Source organism: Phascolarctos cinereus, unplaced genomic scaffold (genome assembly GCF_003287225.1).
Source record: "Phascolarctos cinereus isolate Bilbo 61053 unplaced genomic scaffold, phaCin_HiC Scaffold_4;HRSCAF=312, whole genome shotgun sequence".
NCBI classification, from domain to species: Eukaryota; Metazoa; Chordata; class Mammalia; order Diprotodontia; family Phascolarctidae; genus Phascolarctos; species Phascolarctos cinereus.
This window is the reverse complement of record NW_027555847.1, coordinates 169,320,911-169,348,244: the sequence shown is the minus strand read 5'-3', so window position 1 is coordinate 169,348,244 and position 27,334 is coordinate 169,320,911. Positions and strand designations below refer to the sequence as shown.

Here is a 27,334-nt window from a genome sequence, read left to right as displayed (position 1 = left end):
CGATTTAATTCCCAACTTTGAAAGAGTTTCTGGGAGCTCCAGGTGGGCCGAAGAGAAGAGAGGAGGGTCGTTGGGGGGTGGGGTGCTGCCGGCCCCTTCCCCATCTGCTTCTTAGGGTGTTTCCTTCCCTGCTCCCTCTCACACGCCCAGTCTCCCTGCTCTTGACATCACAGCCCCGGGAGGCGGGATTGGGGACAGGAGGAGGGGAGGGGAGGGGAGGGGAGGGGAGAAGAGGGGTGGGGTTGGGTGGGATGGGGGAGGAGGTTCCTCAGCACCCGAGGAGGAGGAGGAGGTGGAGGAGGAGGAGAAGGGAGGGAGAGAAGAGAGAGTCCCAACCCCAGAGCTTCAAAACAGCCCGGCGGCCTCGCCTCCAGTTCCAGCCCGTCCTGGCCCATCCCGCTGCCAGCCCGGCCGGCCCCTCAGTGAGTAGTGCCCCAGGACAAGGGTGGCGAGGGGGGCGGCGCATTGAGGATGGGGATTCCGGGGGCTGGGGGAGCCCAGAGATAGAGAAGTGGAGGAGGAGAGAGGGGATGCATGGATCCCCCCACCCCAGCAGGTAGAGAGGCCACCTAAGCCTGGGGAGGTAGGTTTCCAGGATTGACTTGGGGAGAGGGGCGTAGCAGGACAGGACTCGGCTCTTGTAGCGGGGCCGCTTCTCTGCTCTCTGCCCTCCTGGAGCCAGAGCCCTCCGCCCCGTCCCTGGCACGTTTGCCCAGCTGAAGTTGGGACCTTTTGCAGGTCTTTCTGAAACCTTCCATCCACCCCGTAACCCCTCCTTCCTGGGGCGCCTTAGTCTCCAGCGCCGAATCGGGCGGGAAAAGTTTGGGAAGCAAAGAGCCGGGACAACTTCTATTGCTCTGCCAGCCCCTTTCCTCGGTTGGGTCACCCACACTTCGCGGACGTGCAGGCTGGGGGATCGGGCCTCTCCTGCTTCTACCCCGTCCCCCTAAATGGATACCCGCAGCGAGGGGGCAACTAGGTGGACCGCGCCGCCCCGACGGCCAGACGCCCCGATGGCTTTAGGTATGACAGTGCTGCGGGAGCCCACCCCGGTCAGAATCACGGCCCGGCAGCGCCCCCCAGCGGGGTGAAACCTTACGGTTGGGTCTGGGTGGGGGTGGGGGTGTTGGCGGGGTGCAGCCTTGCCTCCCCTGGCTTGAAGCCTAGAAGGAAGGGGGCTAGGGAGGAAAATAAAGTAAAAACGGATGAATTACAGTTTGGATTTGGAGAAGGGACACCTCCTGAAATCGACTTCTTTATCTGTCTCGGTAGGGTCTGGACTTACACTTGTAAATAGGTTGCACTAAGGTGCTACTCAATAGACATTTATTACATTTCATTCTGTAGGGAGGGCCGGTACTCCCACCCATGCGCTTATGAGAAAGGACATTTGAATCTAGGGCTCTAGCCATTTTTTCTTACATCCTAGGGCAGGGGTACATTTATATTCAGAGGGCTTGAACTCTAAAGTGGGTGCAAAAAAGAGTGTAGACAAGAAAGTGGCTAAGCTCCCAATGTTGAGAAGTTGGGCTTTTGTAACCCAGCAAACCCTTTACGTAAAGAAACGCGTTCTGAGAAGGTCCTCCTTTGAGAGTAACCGAATTGAGCACAGGCCCGTTGGCAATTCCTTTCTCCCTGGAGCAAAGCAGTGGAATCTTTAAGGTGACTGGCTAATCCACCGAGCTATGCCCTTCCTCTCTGCTGTATGGGTTGTGGAAGATTGTGGGGAAGGCAGACTCTACTTAGCACCTTCCTCGCTGGGGTTGAGGCAGAAAGCACCTTCTATGCCATGGCCTTTAGCTGCTCAAGGATAATTCTACCTTGCTGCTGCTCTGATCTGTTAGGTGGAGAATATTTAAATGGGACTGGCAGAAAGAAAAGGATTCTAGTCTTTCCACCCAACTTGGTCTGGATATTGAGCTTTGGAGAGGCTTTTAGAAACTCAGGAATGGTTGAGAGGTCAGGAAAGGGAATGCAGAATCCTGAGTGGTTGGGGGAAAGGGAAGGGTTAGGCCAGTCCTTTTCTCCCGGGGATTTGGCCTCTAGCTGAGAAGACAACATGGAGCTTAAGAAGGGACAGAGCCCTGTTTTTTGGAGGGCTTGGGAGGGTTGATGTTACTGACAAGAGTCAGGGCAAGATTGGGGGCTGGCAGCTGGAGAAGCTCTTCTGAGAGATGTGGAACAATATTGGGTGCTCCCGGGGGACTGTGGGGCCAGGCACCTTTTTGTTGGAGCTGGCGTAAGGCTCAGGAAGGTCAGTGAGTAGGCAGATACGCAGTTCAGCCTATTCTTTCTCTGCCTCCTGACGGCCCCACCCCACAGGGAAGGAGGAGAGTAGGAGGAGACCTGTCCCTGTTCAAGAAGATACTTCAGGTCACAGAAGGAGCGAAGCCTGGGGTTTATTTAAAAACACTGGTTTTTGCGTTGTAGTCACTAGAGGCATTTTCTGGGGTGGAGTAAGGGAGAAGCTAGAGGAAAAGGGCAACGCCAAGAAATGGAAGTAGAAATGTGAAGAGGTCAGGGCTTCAGGCAAATTCGGGTCCTGCCCAGGGACGAAGGGGCCCTTAGCCTGCCCATCTCCTTCTGGTAATTTGCTCTATTTCTTAAATTTTCCCAAGTTGATCTTTTCCTGGAGGGCTGCTCCACATCAACACAGTGGATAATTGCTGGCTGCAGATTCTGCAGCGCACTGTACAAATTCAGGTTGCCTCCCTCTAATATGTAATAATAACAGTAAATACCAACTAATATTTATATTAGAAGGAAATGTTTCTTATTTCTACCTCGTGTACCACAGGGAGGAGAAATAGGAGTAGGCTGGTAAATGTTTAATAATTGGGTCTATGGGGTAAAAAGTGTACATATTATACTTTTAAACATTGCATTATTAACAATTTTTCTATCACTTTCTTAAGCGTAGGCACTCAATAAAATAATAACTTAGACTATAATTTGTAGCCTCTGTGGAATTCTGAAGTATAAATGCTCACACTGAAATCTTAACAATTGGCTCTCCCAAGTAAGTTTGAGCTGGCTTCAGTACACTTGAGTGTGTGTGTGTGTGTGTGTATACACACACATATATGCACATATATACAAACATGTATACATATATGCATGTGTGCATGTATACATGTGTATAAATGATATAGATGTACATAAGAGATATATAGGAGCTATAATATATAGTATATGCACACATATATGCCTATATACATGTATGTATATATATATATATACATGCATATAAATGATAGACATGTACATAAGAGACATATAGGAAGTGTAGTTTAGTCAGAAAGACCTAGGTTCAAGGTCTGATGAGTACTTTCTGTGTGACTGTGGGCAAGTTATTTAACCTTTCACTGGTCTAGGCAATTCTCTAAGACTGTAATTGGCAGGCCAGTTGTTGACCCTCACTGATAGAGGGAGTTGTCTTATAGAGAGTTTGTCATGCTAGGAATTCTCAAAATGTGTTCCACGAATCCCTGGGGATCCCCAAGACCCTTTCAGGGCCCTACAAGGTTAAACATATTTTCATAATAATATTAAGGCACTTAAATTTCAAATATGGTAAATATCTGCAGATGTAACTCATGTAAACAAAAATCTTTGGGATAGCCTCCATAAAATTTAAGAATGTCAAGAGGTTCTGAGACCAAAAAGTTTGAAAACTCCTGGCCTAGACCAATAAAATCACAGGTCCAGACAAAAGCAAACCGACAGACCCCACATGTATATATACTTAGATCCATATATACACATAGATGTATGTGCCTCTGTGTATGAATTCTCAATCATCTCCTGGCGGATTTTCTAATTTGAAGATCTCTTGGGACCAGTTTTTCAAACTAGCCAGGCTGCCCCCCACATCCTCAGAGCCATTCATATTGCTTCACCTTCATACACCCTGTTGGTGTAAGCATAGACAAGACTTCTCATTTTCACATTAAGTGAAGCTAGACGTGACTAAGGGGGGAAGCTGGCCAGGACAAACTGCATTAAAGCCAGCTAGAAATGACTTGGATTTCTGGGTCCATTGGGAATTTTGTTTTGAGAGTCAGTGGGGCAGGTTTTGACATCATCTCTCCCAACTTTGGCACCCGGATAATCAGTTGTATATATGTATAGTCTGTTTCTCTGTTTGCCAGCATACAATTTGTGGGCGTTCGCAGTGCTCCCCCGCCCCTCCAACAGGCTATAAAGAATTTAGCAGTAGTTTTAGGTTTGATTTGGGGGTAGGATTTCAGACTGACACATTATTAGCCATAGAGATACCTAGAAATACCCACCTAGTGATGGGGAGTCAGGGATCTGGGAGTCAGATCACAGGGATTTGAGGGGGGGGTGGAACTGTGGTTGAGGGCATGTCTGTTGAGGGGGGACTTCAGGATGTACAGGTGGGGTAAAACTTTTTTGTGTCATGGAATCCTTTGGCAGTCTGATGAAACCTATGGACCCCTTCTTAGAAATGCTGCTAATGTGTAATTTGTTTAATGCAGAAAATAAAATATACATGGTTACAAAGGAAACCAATTATTTGAAAAAAAGTATAATTTTCCCCCCACCTATGTTCATGGATTCCTGAAATGTAACCACAGAATATTTGGGGAACCACTCCACTCCTCACCTCCCTCCCCCCCCAGTTAAAAACACCTTTGGTTTAAAGGATAGCTGGGGACATAGGCATTGGCAATAGCCCCAGGAATGGAGCAAGATGCATCTGGCAGCATTGATAGAACTGGAGGCCCATTTAAGGATGTGGTTCCAGCTCCTGCAAAGCAAGAGGAGAACAGAGGAGGGGAGCCCTGGGACAGGGGGGCCGGGTGTGTGTGGGGGCAGCTGGCTCCCCTCAAGACTTATCTAAACACTGCTCTGGAGCTGGGGCTGTGCAATTAGGCTGGACTGTGGAGGGAAATGTTAAATGCAGTGAGAGGAGGAGGAGGCATCTGGCTCTCGTTAGGAGCAAGTGAAGTGGAGAGGTGGAGGGGGAGTCTAAAAATACTCCAGGCTGAGCTACCACCCAGGGAGTATTATGGTTGGTAATCTGATACCTGTGGGGTGGAGGGCATGAGTGTGGGTAACTAAGGCATTGTTGTTGTTCCATTTTGGGGGCCTTCCTGATTACTTCTGCAGCTGGCTGCCTTTCTCCTTTTCTCTGCTACTCCAAGGAGAGTAGAGAGAATATCTTTGCCTTTGGGGCAACCACTTCTGATGCTTCTCCTAGACCTCCAACTCTACCTTTAACACTAGGGAACTAAGTAATTGGGAAGTGGCTTTCCAATGGGTTCTTAGAACCCTTGTTTCTTTTAAGATTCAGGTTCAGTTCTGCCTTCTTTCTGAAGCTTTTCCTGATTGCCCAGTCCTTCCTCTACCCCCACCCCTACCCCCAGCCCCATTTAGGTGTAGTCAGCAAGGGCACTTAACCTGGGATCTGTGTATTTTACAAATACATACATACATACATACATACATACATACATACATATATATATATATATATATATATAAAAAATTATATTTCAATATAATTGATTTTCTTTATAATCCTGCATATTTTATATTATGTGCTAGGTGACACAGTGGATAGAGTACCCAGCCTACAGTCAGGAAGACTCATCTTCCTGAATTCAAATCCGGCCTCAGACACTTATTAGCTATATGACCCTAGGCAAGTCACTTAACCTATGTTTGCCTCAGTTCCCTCATCTGTAAAATGAGCTGGAGAAGGAAATGGCAAACCACTCCAGTATCTCTGCCGAGAACTACCCCCCCCCCCACCATGGTCATGAAGAGTTGGGCACAACCGAAAACTGAACACCAACAAACAACAATAATCCTGAGTCTGAAGGTTTCGCCAGACATAGACAAGGTTAAGAACCCCTGGTGTAGGAGCATTCTGGACTTGGGAACAGGAAAACATGCATGCAATCTTGCTTTTGGCACTGATTGTGTTATCTGGTAAATCACTGAAGGCCTTTGAGCCTCAGTTTTCTCACCTGTAGAATGAGGGGGTTGGACTGAATGACATCTGAGTTCCCTTCCACCTCTAAATCTCAGATCAAATTTTTGGTATAAATTTTTTTTTATACCTCTATATGTACAGATTGTATTTCCCCTGTTAAATGTAAGCCCCTTGAGGGCAGGAACTGTTTCAATTTTGTCCTTGTATTTATATTACCTTGCATGAAGCTTAAAACATCTTAGATGCTAAGTAAATGGTCATTTGATTGATTGATTGGGGAACAGTTGCTGTCTCATGTTTTGGGGGTTTACTCTCCCCTTCTCTCCCTTACCCACTCAAGTCTAAAGAAGCTAGGGGAAGGGAAAGAGAATAGGATCCCAGGAAGTGTCAGAGAGCAGCTATCCTCATAACCCTGCAGCAACTCAAGGCTGGGCAAGTCAGAGATCTAGGGGCAGCAGGTGGGGGGAGAGGGAACTCCCCAATTAGGCAATGGGGACATGTGCCAGAGGTAACCTGGGAGGAATGGAATGCTGCCCTTGTTTGCTGTCTTTGGTTGGGGCGGGGGGAGAGGCATAAGCAGCAGCACACTTAGTCCTTGTATACTCTGGGCCTGGCCACTTCTGGGTGGTGATCATAAATAATTCATATTTCTATAGCACTCTTAAGATCTTCAAAACTTTTGCCCCACAGCAACTCCACGGAAGTTGCAAGTAGAAGTATTATAATCTCCATTTTACAGATGAGAAAACCGAGGCCCAAAGGCAGTTGAATGACTTGCTTAAGGTCATACTGGTAGTATCAGAGGCTAGAGTTGAACCCAGGTCCTCTGAAAGAGCCTATGCTCCTTCTACTGTAACACCCTTCTTTCCTCTTTCCTTAACTGTCAAGAGGAGGCATTCTTGGCTGGGACAGCCTTTACCCCTTTCCCATGCCAAGTTTTCCCTATCCAGGGTTCCTGCAGCTATCTGAGGAAACTCTGGTTGGTTGGTCTTTCAGGGAAATGTGGGGGAGGCAGCTAATGACAGAAAAGTTGAGATGATGTCAACCCTTTAGAAGCCTGGATGGCTCCAAAGTTGGAAAGACTGGAAAGGTGAGGAGGGGCCTTTGTCTTCCTTATCTTCTGAGACATGGAATGGTCCTAGGTATCAAACTCAGTCACCAAAGGATGGGAGTTTTGATTTTTTGAGATGGTGCTACGGAAAGAATCCTAGATGACAATTCAAAAACCTTGGGTTTGAATCCTGGCTCTGTCACTTACCTGTGTGACCTTGAGCAAGTCATCTTGGATAATTCGCCAACTCTGTTTCCTCAATCTGTGAATTGAGGGGCATGGATGAGATGATCTCTAAGGTCCCTTCCAACCCTAAATCTATGATTCTCTGATCATCTGATCATCTGATCTGTTACTGTGGAGGTGACCATTAAGAGAAGGCAGATCTGCTTTGTTTCCTGGGCAAAAGGGCAGATGTCCATATCATAAGTCTCTCAAGTCACAGCTTCAGGGCATCTTTTCTTGTCTAATTCATTTCTTGCCAAGTAGAGAAGCTAATTCATGGACATTAACCTCATTTCTTTAAAAAAAAAAAAGGCAAATGTGATATCTGTCAAGCTTTGATAACAATTGATAAAGTAGAGTGGTCAATCTTGTGTGCCTGTCCATTTGACATTAATATTCATTCATTCAACAGACACTGACCAAGAGCCTAAACATTACGTTAGATGCTGTGGAGGACAAAGGTCCTGTCCTCAAGGAGTTTGCAATCTAAGTTTAAGTAGATTTTCCTAGGAAAGAAACTTTTAAGACCCATATTAATCCAGTGATCACAAACTGCTTGGTGAGCAATCTTTTTAGAAAAAAGGCTAAAGGTAGAACACTTGTAACAAATATAACACCAAAATCTTAATGTGGTGAGTGCGGAGGTGACATATTTCATTGCCTTGAATATGTATGTATGTGTGTGTTAATGTATTTGTGAGCTAAATTTCTTGTATGTTTTTTTTGAAAACATTTGAAAAGAACAACAATTTTCTGTGTTCCTGATATGAGGTGAGAGGGGTCAATGTTGTTATTGTTCAGTCATTTCAGTTGTGTTCGACTCTTCATTGACCCCATTTGGGGTTTTCTTGGCAAAAATACTGGAGTGGTTTCCCATTTGCTTCTCCAGCTCATTTTACAGATGAGGGAACTGAGGCAAATAGGGTTAGGTGACTTGCCCAAGGTCATATAGCTAGTAAGTGTCTGAGGCTGGATTTGAACTCAGGTCTTTCTGTCTCCAGGCCTGGCCACTGTACCACCTATCTGCCCAGTAGAGGAGTGGGGATATTGAGCACATAAAAGGGGTCTGATTCATAAATGTTGGTCTGGAACCCTGTACATGGTTAAAGCCACAACGGTTGGGGGACAGGTAATCTTAGCTAAGTATGGCAAATAAAGCTGAATAGTATATGGAAGAGCAGATAGATAAGCAGACCCCCTGAAAGTGGAAATGGGCCAGTGGTCCCTGTTTGAGCACAAACCACAGTGGGGAGAGCCTGATCTGGTAAGGTTGCCTCTTGAAGTTTCTGATATGAGGTCTGAAGGCTTGGAAAAAACGCTAGTTGAAGGGTTGGGAATAGCTTTTGATTTGGTTGAAAGTGAGTTTTGTCCATGAATTAGCTTCTCTACTTGGAAAGAAATGAATTAGACAAGAAAAGATGCCCTGAAGCTGTGACTTGAGGGACTTATGTTAGACACAGAGAAGAACTTCCTGGTAGGGGCAGTTCTTAGCATTAAGAAGACAGCTAAGGTAAACTATGGAACGCTTGCTGGAGGATAGGATGGGGACTTAGAAACATGAAAGAGAGATTTGGGCAAGTAAACGATTTTATTGCTGGAATGAATACATGTATTTCTACCTTAAGACAAAGGGATGCAGGAGATGGGGGTAGCACAGTGGATACAGTGCTGGGCCCAGAGTCAAGAAGACTCTTCTTCCTGAGTTCAAATTTGGCCTCAGACACTTATTAGCTGTGTGACCCTGGGCAAGTCACTTAACCCTGTTTGCTTCTGTTTCCTCATCTGTCAGATGAGCTGGAGAAGGAAATGGCAAACCACTCCAGCATCTTTCCCAAGAAAACCCCAAATGGGGCATGAAGACTTAGACCCAACTGAAAAATGAACTGAAAAATGACTGAACAACATGACTTCTTAAAAGCATGCCCCCCTATCCCCCTCCGCCCCAGAATGGTGGGACTTCAGGAAACTAAATCTTTATTCTCATGACCTTTGGGAGCATTCACTTCCAATGACTGAGGTTTGGAGGAAGTAGCTTTTTCTATGACTGAAACTAGGGACAAAGTAAGGGATTTTCCCAGGCAATGGGACTCCCCACCTTGTGCCAATAAAGCCTGGACTTGGTTTGACTAGCAGGATCTAACTATTGCTCAAGAAGCCTCTTGGACAGACGCTCTTTACCAATGTAGCTCCCCAGTCTTCATATGACCCTATGGTAGGGAAGAGAAGAAGGTCCCAGGCCAAGAATTCACTTAATGCTGGTGTTCTTAACCTGGAGTCCGTGAATTTCTATTTCACACAGTTTGGTGAATGCAGTTATCCCGTCCCCATCACAACTTTCCCCATTGCAATTTCAATAGATGGTGGGTCAGCATAAAAAATTAAATGTGAATTTTTGGGGGGAGTTTTGTGGAAGCACAGATGACATGCAAAGGCCAGTAGATGATGCTGAAAAAGTTTAGAAACTCAGAAATGCGTAAAATATATGTATAGTATTATATAATATTAACCAAAATTTTACAATAAGGTACTGTAAACACCTCATAAAAGAAAAATAAAAATTCAGACTTCTTCTCTAGTATGAAGAGAGGGCCAAAAAATTTTATACATCCTCACCCCAACCCTGATGATGTGGAAGGGATAACTGTATTTCAATATAAGTAATCTCCATTGTATTCCTAGGCATTTAAAAAATATTATACTGAGAAGGCATCCATCTGTTTTACCAGACTACCCAATGGCTTTCATTACATAAAAAAGGGTTTAAAACCCTTGTCTCATTGAAAGTACTGGGCACCTTGACTTGGTAGGGCCAAGAAAGTAATGTAGAACAGTTAGATTCCTTTCATCCTCAGTGGCTTTGGGGCCACCGAAGAGCACTGGAAGTACAGTTAGGTGAGCAGAAAGAACTACAATGGCTAGTGGGCAGCTTGGATGGGCTGGGTGGGAAATAGGGTTAGAAGATATTGTGGGGTAGAGCATTGGGTTTGTAGTTGGCAAGCCTAGGTTAGACTCTCAATTCTGTTATTTACCATCACTTTAACTTTGAGAAAAACATTTAACCCTGATTGGTCTCAGTTTTCTCATCTCTGAAATGGACTAGATGATCTCCAAGGTCCCTTCCAGTTCTTAATCTGTGAAAAAAGTATACAAATCAGCGCAACCTAGGGTGTGTGCTTGTGTTTGTATCTAGAACCATGGAATCTTAGAATTAAAAGACCTTAGAAGATATTTAATCCAACTTCCAAAAATTCCATGAATACTTTTGACAATGTCCCCTTTCAATCCAATCCAATAAGCATTATTTAAAAATTCCCAGCAATTGGGGCAGCTAGGTGGCACAGTGGATAGAACATAGGTCCTGAAGTCAGGACCTGAGTTCAGATATGACCTCAGACACATAACACTTCACTAGCTGTGTGACTCAGGGCAAGTCACTTAACCCCAATTGCCTCACCAAAAAAATTTTTTAAAAAATTCCCAGCAAGCAGTATTCATTCATTTTCTGATTGAATACCTCCAGTGATTGGGAACTCTTAAAATTTTTTATTATGTGTTTAATGTGTTATGTCATATAATATAAGATATAATTAAAATATTATAGCTTTCATTCTATCACCTTCTTTTACCAAGATAGCCCTACTTCCCCAGCCAGAGAGCCATCCTGCATAACAGAGAATAAAAGAGAAAAAGGGGAGAAAAAGCAGTGTAGCAAAATTAATCAGCCTATTAATCAAGTCTGATAGCATCTGCTGTGTTACATCTCCATAGTCCCTCCCGTCTTCAAAGAAGGAAGAGAGATGCATCCTCATATTTCTTCTTCAGGACTAAGCATGGCTATTTTAATTCTTTAGAGTTCAGTTTTGATTTTTGTCATAATAGTGGTTCTTTCCATTTATGTTGTCATATTCATGTATAGGGGCATCTAGGTGGTGAGTGGATGAAGTGGCAGACCTGGAGTCAGGAAGAGTTCAAATCTGGTCTCAGACTCTTACTAGTTGTGTGACCCTGGGAAAGTCACTTAACTTATGTTTGCTTCAGTTTCCTCAATCTGTAAAATAAACTGGAAAAGGAAATGGCAGACCACTCCAGTGTCTTTGCCAAGAAAACCCCAAATGGGGTCACGAAGAGTTGGACATGACTGAAAGACAACTGAGAAACAAAACAGCAATAATAATAACACCCACTTCCCAGGGATTTTGTAAGCTTCAAATCAGATTTAAGTGCTTAGCACAGTACCTGGCACATAGTAAGTGGTATATAAATGTGCAGCATTATTATTATGTGTAGGAAGTCGTCTCTTGTATTGAGCTAAAAACTGCTTTCCTGGAACTTCTACACATTGGATTCAGTTCTGCTTTTTGGAACCACTCAAAAGTCTAACCATAGAATCATCAATCATAGATTTGGAGCTGAAAAGGACCTAAGAGGTCATTTAATTCAGTGCCCTCATTTTACAGATGAGGAAATGGAGGCATGGAAAATCTAAGTGATTTGCCCAAGTTTATAAATTAGTTAAAAGGCAGAGCCATTCTTCCACATACAAGCTCTTTAAATATTGGTAAGTTACACCTGAAATCACTTCTCTTAACTAAAGGAGCCCTAGCTCCTTCATGATCTAAGTATGTGTATGTGTCTAGATGTTCTTCATGTGGATTGTGTGTTTCTTATTATAAGTATCCATTCGTTCAACAAATAAGAATGATAGTAGCTCATATTTCTATAAAGTTTTAATGTTTACGAAGTATTTTCCTTACCACATCCTATGGGGTAGGTACGGCAAATGCTGTTATTCTCATTTTAAAGTTGAAGAAACTGAGGTTTAGTCAAGTATCAGATTCAGGATTTGAACTCAGATCTTCTTACTCCAAATCCAGTACTCTTTCCTCTACTATGACTATTAATTACTTATTATGATTAGAGGATCATAGACTTTAAGGCAAGGATATGGTACAGAAGGTAGAATGCAGGATTTGCAATCAGGAAGAACTGAGTTCAAATCCTTCCTCAGACACTTACTTTGCTGTATGACCCTGGGAAAGTCACTTAAACTTTCAGCCTCAGTTTCCTCATCTGTAAAATGGGGTAATAATAACATCTACCTGAAAGGACAATTATAAAGATCAAATGAGATAACCTATATGAAGCACTTTGCAAACATTAAAGTCCCTTTAGTTCAACCTACTCATATTAGAGATGTGGAAACAAGCCAGCTAACTTGTCCAAGGTCAGGAAGTTGACAGGTAACAGAGATGGGATTGAACTCAGGCCCTCTCATTCCTGATTCATTGAGCGGCCACTACCCCATACTGTTTCCCTCTCATATATTACTTGGTGGTTTTCCTAAAAACAATCCTGTAAATTAAAAAGTGGGGGGATTGTCGTCATCATTTTACCAGGGAGAGAAAGAAGTCTCAGGGATGTTAGATGGCTTGCTCATGGCCACATAACTGCTTAATAGTGGAGCTAAGACCGGAACCCAGGTCTTCTGGGCAGCCAGGTGGCATGTTGATTAGAACACTGGGCCAGGAGTCGGAAAGACCTGAGTTCAAATTTGGCCTCAAACACTTACTAGCTGTGTGACTCTGTGCAAGTAATTTAATCTCTGCCTGCCTCAGTTTACTCAGCTGTATAATGGGGATAATAATAGCACCTACCTCATAGTATTGCTATGAGGATCTGAGCTGTTTGTAAAACACTTAGTACAGTACCCAGCACATAGTAGGCACTTAATAAATGTTTATTTCCTTCTTTCTGACTCCATTTCTAAGATACTTGATATTATAATATATATTATATTACTTGATATCCTAGATATTACATGGTTGTGGATGCTGAGAGAGTTTCTAAAGTTCCAAAGCTGAATAAGACGTAGGAAAGATCTAGAATTCAGAGGGACCTTAGAAAACAGTGTATCGGACCCCCTCACTTTTACAAATGAAGAAACTGAAAGGGAAGAGGTTTAGGCAGCTGCAAAGTCACACAGCTGGGCTTGGAACTCAAGGCCTCTGATGCAAAATTCATTTATCTTTCCAAGAGGCTTCATTTGTTTGTTTTTGGTTAGGCAATGGGATTAAGTGACTTACCCAGGGTCACACAGCTAGTACGTGTTCCGTGTCTGAGGCTAGATTTGAACTCAAGTCCTCCTGAATCCAGGGCTGATGCTCTATCCACTGCGCCACCTAGCTGCCCCGTAAGAGGCTTCATTTGTCAAAGAGCTAGTTAGGATAGAACATATATGCATAAAGATAAATACAATGTGAATTAAAATATAAGTGCATTAAAGCACGGATTGGGGATTGCAGTGAGAATACTGCCAACTGGAGGGATGATGCTCAGTGAGCCCCTGAATTTTCCCCGTCCTCAACTCCTGATTGCTCAGTGTCAGAGAACATGCAGTTGTCCTGTGTGGCTTCAGCTCTGAGCTAGAGTGGCACTGCTTCTGTAAAACCTCTTGTGCCAAGGTGTCAAATAGCAGCGAGAAGGAGGGGTGGCTCTTGCCACCATCTGGGACCCTTTGGATTAATGGCCAAGATTCTGGGCAAATTTGAAGACTAAGAACCCATACCTTGAGGTTTGGCCCAGTCTCTATCCTTGGTTCCTTCTTTCATTATTTCCAAATGGTCTAGAACTAAGCAGACGGTGGATATATCACAGACATATGATGGGCGTTTTAGGCAACTTCTAAGCACTAAATAATGATGGTGATTAATAACAATAGTGATGATAATTATATTAATATAATTTATATTTGGTTTTGAGGTTTGCAAAGCACTTTACATAAGTGATTTCAGTTGACCCTTACAAAAACCCTGTGAGGTATTATTATCCTCAGTTTACAAATGAAGAAACTGAGGCAGAAGAGAAGTTAGGTGAGTTGCCCAGGGTCATACAGCTAGTAAATACAGGAGGCAAGATTTGAACTCGGATCTTGACTCCAAGTCTAATGGCTCTATCCATTAGGAGCTGAGGGTGGTAGGGAAATTGACACCCAGTTTAGGGGTGAGATTCTCCTGTCTTAGGTTGCTGCCTAGAAGTCCTGGACTGGCCCTGGTGTCTTCCTTCACCATAGTTCTTGAATACGGGGCTAGAAGGATTTGAGTCCAATGGATATGCAGTCAGAGAATAGGAGCAAAAAGTTCTCAAATGAGGAATTGAAAACTGTTTTGAAATTGAAAACAACCATATGAAAGTATGTTCTGAATCATTAATAAGAGCAGTGGGAAACCTAACCTATTTGACACCGAGAATGGATCATTTTTAACATCCCTCTGCTCTATATTACAAAATTATTTTCAGTAATAATTATGAAATGAAACAATACTAATTATTAGAAAAGACATGCAAGCAGTGGAACTTTTCTTTTTGTTGAATTTTGCATATATAATCATGACAGCAAAAAAGAAAAGGAAAAAAGTAATGGAATAATACTTTCAAATTACACTGATATAATGCCTCTGGGTGGTTCCCTTCTCTTCCTCCCCCCTTCCTCCCCCCTACCCCAAAGAAGCTCCTCAAGCTACAGGGAGATGCCCATTAAGAGGTCTCAGAAATTCTTGCAGCTGGGTCTTAGAAGTAGAGAGCTGCTGCCCTGGCCCTTCTCCCAGTTTTGGGGAGAGTCTCTGGCTTCCCCCCTGAGGCTAGCACCCAGCTGTAGGAGAGGTACATTTTTCCTGCCACACCTGCCCCAGGCTTGGTAATTCATTCTTGCTGTTTACACCAGAGACCTGCTGGGAAGGTGGTTCCTTGTCTGGACTCTTGACTTTCTTTGAGGGCTGCCCTCGGCAATGTAAGCCCTTATGGCCTGTGCAATTGTGGACTGCTCCCACTGCCCTGCCCTTGGTATGTGACTGGATAAATGAAAATGATTTCACCTGACAACCAGTTCATTGAAAAATGACCAAAAAAACCCCCAACAAAAACCAGAAACAATCTGTGTTGGAGGGGGTTTGTGGAAAGATGAGCACACTACTATATTGCTGGTGGAGCTGTGAATTGGTCCAGCCATTCTGGAAAGCAAGTTGGAATTATGCTAAGAGAGTGACAGAAAAGTCCATGCCCTTTGACCCAGAGGTTCCACTGCTAGGCATCTATCCACTAGCCATCGAAGATACAAAATCCTCATACATACCAAAATACTTAATAGCAGCATATTTTGTATTAGCAAGAAACTTCATTGACTTCCTGTGGCCTCTAAAATAAAATACAAATTCTTCTCTTTGGCGTTTAAAGTGATTTATTACTCATTCTCATCAGATTTGGCTTAAGGAGGGAATAACATACACACTCAGTTGGGTATGGAAATCTATCTTACCCTACAGGAAAATGGGTGGGGGGAAGGGGACAAGAGAGCAGGAGAATGATAGAGGGGAGGGCAGATTGGGGGAGGGGGTAATCAGAAGCAAACACTTCTGAGAAGAGACAGGGTCAAAAGAGAGAATAGAATAAATGGGAGGCCGGTTAGGATGAAGGGGAATATACTTAGTTTTTTTTTAAAAAAAGAATGAAGTATAAATAACAACAATAACAATAATATATATAAAATATCTATTGAGAGTAGAGGGGGAGCTGGATTTCTGGAAGGGTCAGAGGAGACATATAATTGTCTAAATGATACAAAATAAATACATTTATTTTTGAATAAAAAAAATCCCTCCCCCCCAAAAAAGAAATTTGAGTAAGAAGAACTTGGTTATTTAGTTTACCAGCTGAAGCACATGGCTATGTCTGTATGATCTTAGATGAATTTGAGTTGTCTGCTTCTACTAAAATGTTCTTTACTTGTTAAGGCAACACTATGAGAAATGGAACAAGAAAAATGGTGAAGGGATTAAAAATTACCTTTGACCCTTAAAAAAAAATAAAGTGATTCATTATCTGGTTCCAGCCCACCTGCCCAGACCGATTCTGTATTAATTACTTTTTCTTGTTCTCTAAATTCTGACCAAAGTGACCACATTCTGTACTGGACCCTCTTCCTTTTGTCTCTGTCTTTGTACAGCCTGAACCCCAAGGCCGAAATCTGGTCCCTCCTCACATTGGTCTACTGAACACCTCACTTCCTTTGAGTGCTAGCCCACATTCCACCTCCTTAGTGAGGCTTTTCCAGATGCTGTAGTTACTTCTGCCTTCCCTCCCCAAATTCCTCTGTATTTTGTATTGATTCCTCTGGCTACTTTCTGTTCCTCTCCCTCCGCTACCATTGACTCAGGTTACTCAAGGGTAAGAATCATTTTTTTATTTGTATTCTCAGCTCCTAGCACAAAGCCGGTGCCTAATAAATGCTTGTTAAATGAATGAATGAGAGCGGGAGATTGGTCTAGGGTAGCGTCCCAGTGGCTAAGGCTCTACTCTTTTCAGTGGAGTCCCTGGGGGATATTTACAAGTCAGTAGAATCAGTGTGTATAAAGGAGAGAGGGCCAGAGGCAGTGGAGAGAAGGGTGGGTATTGAACTGGAAGAGATCAGAGAGAGTCTTGTGCTGGAGCAGCTGCCACCCATTCCTCAAACAGCTGGATCAGTCCCAAAGAGAAGTCAGAACCCAAGAAGAATGGGCAGTGTCAGTTTTGCCTGGGGCCTCATTCCCTGAGGGCCAGGAAAATTTTCTTCTGGAACAAGGAGGAGGAATGTGGTATACACCAGGATTTGTACTTGTCGTCAGCTTTAAGTTTCTTGTTGTCAACGGCACTATCATATTGTCACTTTGGGCACTAGGTAAGAGAGAGGGGTATAATACCTTCCCTTCCTTAACTTTTCTTTAAACTCAGCAAGAAAGAAGAATGTGGTTCTATTCCAAGCGGCCTGGTAGAAGCCGATCAGGAGCCAATTTCACGTTACTAACAGAGTATGATCTGACAGCTACTGGAAAGCAGCCCTTCTCCAAAAACATTTGCCGTGCTGGCCTGCTGTGACCTGCATTTACTAGCTCTGAATTCACTCTTGGATTAGAAAATGACAGACTGGGCGTCAAGGGACCTGGGTTCTAGTGCTACTCTATCATTCACTAGCTATGTGATGTTGGACAATTTCCTCATTTGCAAAATAGTAAGATTGAACTGTATGGCCTGCAAGGTCCCTGTCCCTATGGTTTTCCCAAGGGCTGAATTTCTTTTTGCATTTGTTTTTTTGTTTGTTTGTTTGTTTTTTTGCTGCCTGGTCTTCTCACCCACAATGAAAGTGTAGTGACCACTCATAGACCAATACCAATGCTGATCAGCATGGAAACTTTAACCTGCCCAATTTTTCTTACCTGGATTGGCTTATTCCTTCTTAGGCTGCCTAATGGTTCCCCACTCCTGAAAGCTCATTGTATTGGTCCTGGACTTAATACAAATAGTCAATCAGCTTTAGCCCTACTGCAGCTAAACTGTCTTTGCAGAAAGGCTAAACCAGGTTGAGGGTAATAGACAGGCTTCAATGAGTCAGGGGAATGTCTACCCCAAGTATATGAAGACTTCCCTCAGTGGAGTGGACACATGAGAACAATTTGTTTCAATGGCCACAGAGGTAGAGGAAGCAGGTGCTGTGAAATGCCTACAGCTTGGTCAAACATTGAAGATATCGAGGTCATCCACTGCATCCCAGGTCATTGCCAGTCATCTTGACTTTTGTCCTGCCACTGTACTTTCAACCTTGTGCAACTCTGCCTTACTTAAATAGGATTCACCCAGAAGTCGACATTGCCCTTAAAATTATTGGTCCTCTTTGAAAACAAAAGACAAACAACAAAAACAGTAACGACTGTAGTTACGAACTCCCAAACTCAAGCAATCCACCAGCTTTAGCCTCCCCAGCAGAAGAGGCTACAGGCTACCACACCTGGCTCTAAGTGGAAATTTCAATCATTGATTCAACAATTAGGGAAACAGGCATTGATGGATTTTCCGAGTTGGAATGGTGTAGTATATGGTGGAGGAAGAGGACCTGGGTTTGAATCAGGGCTCTGCCACTTAGTATATTTATAACTTTGGGTAAATCATATAACCTCTTTGGGCCTCTATTCCCTCATCTCTAAATCAGTGAGTTGGACCAGTTCAGGAATTCTTAACCTGTTTTGTTTCATGGACTCCTTAGCAGTCCAGCAAAGCCTTTGGACTCCTCAGAGTAATACTTCTAAATAATGGAAGGAAATGCTAAATTTCAGTTAGAGGTTAGTGAAAATAAAGATGTAATTTTTTTTTTCCATCCAAGTTCATTGACCCTTTGAAATCTGTCCATGGGCTCAAATTAAAATGTCAGAGATGGTTCTTTAGATTAGTGGTGTCACACTCAAGTAGAAACAGAGGTCACTAATCTGCACATAAAGATTGTTGTGGGTTACATATCAACTTAATTTTAAAATGAAATATTATCTCTATTTCATTATGCTTTTATTTATTTTGTTAAATATTTCCCAATTATATTTTAATCTTCCTCAGCCATATTCAAGAGTGTTGAGGGTCTTATGTGGCCTGAGAGACGCATGTTTGACACCTTTGCTTTAGATGGTATTTGAAGTCCCTTCTGGTTCTGAGTGATCCTATGACATTGCTGTCATCTACAACTTGCCTCTGAGCGCGTCCTAGTTTCCAAGGAAGAGTCATTCAGGCAGCTTCCTAGTGGGCAGATGTCTGGCAACTAGGTAACACAATGGATAGAGTGTTGAGCCTGGAGTCATCTTCCTGAGTTCAAAACAGGCCTAAGATACTTACTAGCTGTGTGACCCTGGGCAAGTCACTTAACCTTGTTTGCCTCAGTTTCCTCATCTGTAAAATGAGCTGGAAAAAGAAATGGCAACCCCGCCAGTATCTCTGCCAAGAAAACCACAAATGGGGTCATGAAGAGTCAAACATGACTTAAAACAACTGAATAAAAACCTGGATTCCCCAGGTACACTCCTGCCCCTTTCTCACCCTGTATACCAGTCTTCCTAGATACCCAGTTATTATATCCTGAGGTTAGGTTAGTTGGAGCTGCATATCTTGGGGTCCCTAATACTCAGGGATTTCTGTCAGGTGGGTGTTGATTTGGGTGACCCTACTGGACATTATTTTCATGGACAAACACAACCTAAAAGACTCATCTCTAACTATTCTAGCCCTCATTCATCTCCTCTTCTGTGCTTGTATGGCACTCAGTCTGCCATACAATAATATACTACCTTTGTTGCTCTTTGGTTCAATTTCATTCAACAAATTTTAATAAAAAATTTATATATATTTTGGATGTCTTTTGTTTTTACATCATTATTTTTCAGTCACACCAATTTTATCCTTCTCCCTCAAACACACACAGCATTGCTACCCCCATCATCATCACCACCACCACCACCAACAACAACAACAACCACTAAATGTAATATTGTGTAATAGAAAGGGAATTGTATTTGGAGGCAGAAGATCTGGGTTAAAATCCCAGCTCTGCACTAACAGCTTATATGACCTTATGCAAGCCATTTAATCTCTTTGGCCCTCTGTTTCCTCATCTGTAAAAAGAAGAGCTTGGACTAGATGACCTCTAAGCTCCTTTCTCACTCTAGATCTTAATCTATGTATGTGTCCTTCCTTTGCAAAACAGGAAAATAGTTAAGCAAAAGTAACTGACGAGTGAGTTTATCTGACAGTGTATCACTTTTTTGCACTCAATCTGCAACCTTTCTGTTACAAGGATGGAGGAGTTTCCATCTCTTCTCTAGGCCAAGATTGTTCATCACAATTACTCAGCATTTGGCTTCATTTTTAGTGTTTCCAAAGACATTTGTTAAGTGCCTACTCTGTGCAAAGTATTATGCAAGGGTCTCTGTAAATATATATGTGCGTATGTATATATATGTGTGTGTGTGTGTGTGTGTGTTGCGTATATGTGCGTGCATGTATATACATGTATACATGCATATACATGCACATACATACACATATACGTGTATGCACATATACACATATACTGGCGCTGTTCTTAAACAGCTAACTGGAGATGGGACTTGGGGGAAGGGTAAATAGGGCATGAAAATTACTATGTATAAAATATAAGGTAGGGAAAGATCCAGAGTGTTCTAAGAAAATTTCAGGAGGGAGAGATCAATCAATCCAAGAAATATTTAATAAACATCAGCTATGTATGAGCTAATATATCACTTCCACCTGTGGAGATCATGTTTCCTATATGTAAAACTTATCTCCCCAACTAGATTATAAAATAGGATGTTAAAAATCATCAGACTACCAAGCTTTTTCTAGTATATTATGTCAGAGCTAAAAACCCAAGGATCTAGAAGTAAAAGGAACCTCAGCAGCAGTCTAATACAACTCCCCCATTTTACAGATGAGCAAACTGAGGATCCAGGATTTCGAGCCACGCATCCAAGTTCACACAGGAAATAGACATTATAGTTGGGAATTGAACCTACCTCCTCTGATTCCACAGCCACGGATCTTCAGAGTGCACTCTATCTCTGCTCTGGTTTGCTTTAGAGCAGAGATTCTTAACTTTGGGTTAAAAGGAGTCATGGCCCCTTTTGACAGTCTGGTAAAGCCTATGGACCCCTCAGAATAATGTTTAAATGCGTAAAATAAAATACATAGGATTACTAAGGAAATTAAGGCCCATCATATCAAAATATGAAAGAAAAAAAAAGTGAATTCACATGCCTTGGAATAAGAATCCCTACTGTAGATTCAGGCTCTGAGTGGCTGCCCCATGGTAAGCCACCAGATTTCCCACTACAATTTCCCAAGAAGATGATGCTGACTATAATCATTATCCAAGCTCTCCAGCGTTCTCTGGACTTAGGGATACCAGCCCTTCACTTGCTTGGAAGCAACTCAGATTCTTGGAATTGTAAATATTCCCAAGAGCAGTGGGAGAAGGGTAGAGAGAGAGAGAGATGAGAGAGGAAATGTGAGTGTGATAGTGTGTGTGTGTGTGTGTGTGTGTGTGTGTGTGTGTGTGTGTGTGTGTGTGTATGAGAGAGAGAGAGAGACAGTTTTTCTCTTCTTTCCCAACATACACTTCTATGGGGTTTGCCAAAGACTTGCTGTTCCCCAGGCTACGGGATTTTCCCAGGCTTCTCATAGCTGCAAATATTCTTCATTATTCCAGATGTGGCAAGCACAAGGCCTTTTTGGTGAGGTTCCAGAGAGGAAACATAACATCCCAGAACTGGAAGGGGTCAATTCCTAAGAAGTCATCCAGTTCATCCCCTGGTGTTCAGAACAAAGCAAGGACCCATCAGTCATAAAGCCTTTGAGGGCAAGGTCTGTCTTACACCTCTTTATAGCATCTCTACTACCTAAGACATTCCTCTCTACATAGTGCAGAATGAAAGTCTCAGCTCCCAAGTTCCCTTTGTAGCCCAAGCTTCTAGACACAGGAGAGCCATATCCCTTTGGTTCTTCATCACTCCTTCCTTCCCTCAGAAAGAAGAACATGGCCCCGGGGCAATGGTATTTGGAAGTATAGAATTAAAGAATGTTGGACATAGTAGGGGCCTTAGAAGTCATCTAGTTTAACCTCTCATTTTACTGAGGGGGAAACTGATATCCAGAGACAGGAAGTAGTTCTATGGCAAAATGCTGGACTTGGAGTCTTAGGACTTGTGTTTGAATTCTGGCTCTGCTACTTACTGCCAGTATGGGAAATAGATCGTTTCCTGTCACATACTCTACAGATAAACAGGTGTCGTTGTTCCTCACTCATAATGACCTCATCTCTTGTCTCTGGCTTTGCATTTTCTACCTCTGGAAGTGCCCACCCTCCTCACCTCCACCTCTTAGAAGCCTTAATTTTCTTCATTACCTCCTACTTGAGGATTTGGGGCTGATTCCCCTCCATCTGCTAATATCTTCCCTATCCCCCAAAAGTACAGTGTACATATTTTGTATATATCTAGTATATAGTTATATGTGTATGTGTGGTCTCCTCAGATAGAATGGAAAGCCTTTGAGGGCAAGAATAATTTCATTTTTGTATCCCCAACACATAGCAGACAAAGTAGGTGCCTAATAAATGCTCATTAATGCACTGATTCCTAAACTCAGCCTGATAAAACATTTTCTCACTGACCCTCATCCTGATCTCCTGTCCTGTGTGATGATTATATTCGATGCCCACTACTTAACTCCACTAAAGCTCGGAGCTGGTGCCAATCTTGGCCCCATGATCCTCTTAATCAGGTTCTGTGAGTATTTAGGCCCTTGTTGGCAAGCCACCACTTGCTCTCAAACTTTCCTGGTGCCAGTAACTGTGAAGGAGGGTGAGGAAAGAAGGGAAGGTCTTGGCTTCTGTGGTTAAGTGGGGCCAAGTACATTAGCAAATTTTCTTGTCACTTTTGAGGAAAGAGAAACTGTTAACATGGGGTGCGGCCAGTGTCTAAGGGATTATTTGAAAGCTGCTAAGTGGTATTCCCAGAATGATAGTTATTCGAAGGTATATGAATGGGGAACACCCCACATTTGACTCTTGCCTGACCCTTGGCAGTGAGAATCCTCTAAACTCCTCACCTCTGCCCGGGACACAGAGGATGAACTATGTGGTTTCTTCTGGGGCTCTAGTGATGTGCTGGGGTGTGGATAGGCCAGAAGACTTAATTACTGGGAGATCCTCAGATGACAGCTGCTGCTACAACAATAGTAGAGAGTACCCTTAATTACCACTTTCAGTCTTGAAATCAGCTGGCAGTTATTAACTGGTCGACCATGGCTTCGTAGGGCTGCCAGATGTCAGCCGGAAGGACTAGACTGAATTTGGAAGTGATGCCTTTGGCAACTGCTTTCCTGCTTTGGGGTGGAGCTAAGAGGCATAGGGGGATTCTGGATGTCATCTTTCCTGCCTCAGTGTCCAGTTGACAGAATCCAGGAAAGCAAATCTTAGCTGGCTCTGAGCTCCATTTGATTACCTATAGGTCATCCAAGCCAACTTTCACTGCCATGGAGACTTCAATTGACTGGGAAGAAAGTTCCCAGTGCAGAGACTGGGCACTCAAACTGAAGGGGAGAATGAGATGATACTTTGCTCTCAACAGAATTTAACCCACAAATTACAGAACTGAGTAGAAGAAGGGGCTTGAAGGGTCTAGGTGACAGAAAGCTAGACTACTGGACTTGGAGTGAGGAAGACCTGAGTTTGAATTTTGCCCCAGATACCTACTAGCTGTGTGACCTTGGGAGAGCTGATTCTGTGTTTCAGTTTCCTCATTTGTATATAGGGTCAATAATCACACCTACTTCACAGGATCATATATACTATATAAATGTTAGCTGTTCTTATTTCTCCTTCAGAGAGGTTACATAGGTGGTAAGCAGCAGAGCCAAGATTGGAACTTTTGATTCTTAATAATGATAATAATAATAACAACTAGCATTTATACAGCACTTTAAGCTTTGCAAAGCACTTTAAAAATAATAGGGCAGTGGATAGAGTGCCAGGCCTGGAGTCGGGAAGACATCTTTCTGAATTCAAATCTGGCCTCTGACACTAGCTGCGTGACCCTGGGCAAGTCACTTAATCCTGTTTGCCTCAGTTCCTTGTCTGTAAAATGAGCTGGAGAAGGAAATGGCAAATCATTCCAGTGTCTTTGCCAAGAAAACCCTAACCCCTGAGGCTGCCTCTACCAACGCGGATCAGTAACTGCTTTGTAGCTTTTAGCCTTAGATATGTGCCTGGGGTACTCTGAAGTTAAGTCACCCGCCCAAGGTCATATAGCCAAGTGTGTCCAAGGTAAACCTTGAAGTGGGATGTTTCTGACTTTCTATGTACTATGCCATGCCATGCCATGCTGCCTTTTGTTATTTTTACTTACTTATCTGTCTACATTATGTGTCCTTCTTACTTACCCTAATTTAGTAAATGTAAGCTTCTTGAGGGTAGAGTCTTGTTAGCATTCTGGTCTTATCCCTCATTGCAGGCACATTGCTGCTGTTAAGTTGTTTCAGTCACGTCTGACTTTCTGTAACCCCATTTGGGGCTTTCTTGGCAAAGATACTGGAATGGTTTGCCATTTCCTTCTCCAGACCATTTTACAGATGAGCAACTGAGGTAAACAGGGTGAAGTGACTTGCCCAGGGTCACACAGCTAATAAGTGAGGTTTGAATTCTCATTCTCCTGATGTTCTTTCCACTGAGCTACCTGCTTGCCCCATATATGGCAGGCACATAGTAGATACTAAGTGTTTACTTAATTGGATCAATTAGAGCGTGGAACAAGGCCAGAAAACTTGTGTGTTTGGGAGGGAAGTACTGGGGGTGGTAACTTTCTGGTTCTGATCAAGCCTGGAAACAGATACTACTCATGCAGCATGTCCAAATTGGTTTGGTAAAAGTTGGTGGGTGGTGATTTGGAAGAGATGATGGATTTCAGTTGGGTCTGGAACTTTGCTGAGTACACTTGGGACAGCTTAGCTCTGTTAATTAGAAGCATGGTGCTAGTGAGAGTACAATCACTGATTTAATTCCTACAGATGATTTCAGAGGAAGAGAAGCTGGCTCAGCAGACACCAGCTACATCCCTTATCCTGCTATTGGTCACAAGGATGGCAGAGTGAGGGAGTGTGGATATTCAGGCGTGATCCTCTTCCATTACTGAAAATAGCTCAAAGGGATGTCCGTGATAGTGGGTCAGTTGCTGCTTTGAATAACAAAGTATAGCACAGGTCCCCTGTAGCTATCTGTAAATTCCTGCCTCAAGTTTACCATTGAGGTGTTGGAAATTCTTTCTTGGAATTTAGACCACTTGAAAAACTAAATCACATTCAGTGTTTACATTGAAAAAAAAGTCATCCCATCGGCTTTTTTGTTTTTCTCTGTCTTCTTAGATAAACTGAAATCCTGTGAACATTACTGGGATGTTGGTTTTGGAGGGTTCTGGGTGGGCCCAGACAGGAGGTAATTAGAAGTCGAGAGGTTTAGCCAAACATAGGGTTGTTATCCTCTTGTCTGTCCCTGGAGCTGTTGTCTCCTTCCTTTGCTGTGGCGAGGCTGTAGTGAGGCAGCCTGAGCCAGGGCCCCTGCCAGATGTCCTAACAAAGCCCTCGTTTGTGTTGTCTGGAGTTGTGAAGGGGAAAGGAGGGAGGTTGGGGCTGGGGAAAGCTGTGAAGCCACTCAGAGGAGCCAGGTCTGAAGGATGGGTGGTGATGGTGACTGAGAAGAGAGAAGACCCTCAAAAGGTTTGGGGCTCATTGGCTTCCAGCTGAAAATGAGGAGGCAGACGGAGGCATATTGGACTAGGAGCAAGGACCAGGATGGTCTTTTTTGTTTGTTTGTCATGTTTTGCCTTTATAACCTCTCCTCGAAGCATAGGGTAGAAGGAAGGCAGAGGATGGTGTGGACCCAATAAGGCAGCTGTTTCCTTACTGTCCCTGTAAACCATTTCATCAGTTTCTCTTGTTCTGGGAAAGGATTGATTTCTTGCCACATGCCTTATTCATTCACAAGGGACCAAAAATATACTAGAAATAGGTAGATTCTCCTTTCAGAGCCCTATTCCCCCCCTCCACATTTTCCACTGGTTTCTGAGGGTGGGTCAGTGAGTCAGACCCAGAATTGTTTGTGCATTTCCCCACTCCCACAACTAGTAAAAGAAAGAGAGGGAATGGGGTTTGGGTTCTTTTTTTTTAGGTGTGTGTGGGAGTGATCCTTCTGTTCCACTTCCTAAAATGAAAACGACTCAGGATTGCCCTGCATAGACTCATGTTATCTCCCTTCCATCTTGCCTTCTCCTTTTTTCTCCTTGCTTCATATGCTCATCTGATGTGGATGTAGGAAAGGCAAGAGTAGGGATTCCCATCTCAAGCCCCATTGGAGTGAGGGATAGAGGCCAAGAAGGGATGCTGCCAACAAAAATCTAAGGAAGAAGCTTCAGCTGTGCCTTTTTATCAAATAAAAGGAAGCACCAGGAATACTGAAATTGACCATCTTTTGGAACAGAGATCCTTAACTTGGGGTTCATGAAATTATTGTAAAATATTTTGATCACTATATTTCAACATAACTGATTTCCTTTGCTATCCTATGCATTAGGATTACAATATTTTTCCTTTGTAATCCTACGCATTAGGATGACAAATATTCTGAAAAATAGTACATGGTCTTGCCCAAACTGCCAAAGGTATCCACGACATACAAACAAAGGTTCAGAACCTCTGCTGTAGAGGGGAGGACAAGGAAAACAAGCCTTTAAAGCCCTTAAGCATTAAATAGGCCCAAAGAATATCAGAGATGTGTTGTGATTATCAAATGAGAGCTGGAAGGGACCCCGTAGGCCATCTCATCCAACTCTATTTTACAGATGGGGAAACTGAGGTTCACCGTGGTGAAGTGACTTGCCAAAAGTCACAGAGCTAGTATGAAGCAGAGGCAGAGGTTAAATCCAGGTCTTTCCAGCTCCACATCTAGCACTCAATTCAGTGTACCTCAGGGATAAGCAACAATACAATCTCATTTAAATTATAAGCGCCTTAAGGTTAGTTAGCCTGTCTTCATATACCATCATGCTTCTTTTTTTTTTTTTGAGGGGGCAATTGGGGTTAAGTGACTTGCCCAGGGTCACACAGCTAGTAAGGGTCTGGGACCAGATTTGAATTCAGGTCCTCCTGACTCCAAGACCAATGCTCTATCTACTTCTGACACCTAGATGCCCCCACCACCATGTTTCACAAAGTATTTTCAAGCATGGAGGTTAGGTCTATATGATGCAAAGTTTGGAGTCTGGGGGCCTAAATTTGAGTCCCAACTCTACTATTGTCTACCCACTGCACCTCAGGCAAATCATGTTCTCTCCTGGAGCCTCATTTTTGTCATCTTTAAAATGAAAAGATTGGACTAAATGATCTGTAAAGGCCCTTCTAGCTCTGATTCCTACAGTAGCACTCTTTGGTGATGGAAATAGTGATGTGGTGAATGGATGAGGAAGTAGGAAGCTAGAAAGTCTCAGCATCTGAAGAAAGCCATTCCTAGGAAGGTAATTCTCTCCTTGTAGTAGGCACTGTAGGGTCATGTGCTTGGAGATGTGGAGGGAAATCTTTACCCTTTCTCCTAGCTTCTCCTATTCCTCCCCATCATTCACCCTAGGAAGCCCTCTTGAGGTGAGGTTGGTTCATGTTTGGTTACAACTTGCAGAAGCTGAACC

General features: G+C 43.2%; 1 protein-coding gene across 2 annotated transcripts in view; it reads left to right on the top strand.

Moving 5' to 3' along the window:
* Positions 1-281: 281 nt before the first annotated feature.
* Positions 282-27,334, top strand: part of EMP2 (epithelial membrane protein 2) — a 60,083-nt gene continuing 33,030 nt past the window's right edge. The window contains exons 1-2 of one of the 2 annotated variants that reach the window (XM_020972531.2): positions 282-422; positions 739-1,023. The gene's annotated coding sequence lies outside the window, so the exon portion shown is untranslated. The remainder of the gene's footprint in view (positions 423-738; positions 1,024-27,334) is intronic. The other variant, XM_020972528.2, reaches the window with a different exon arrangement.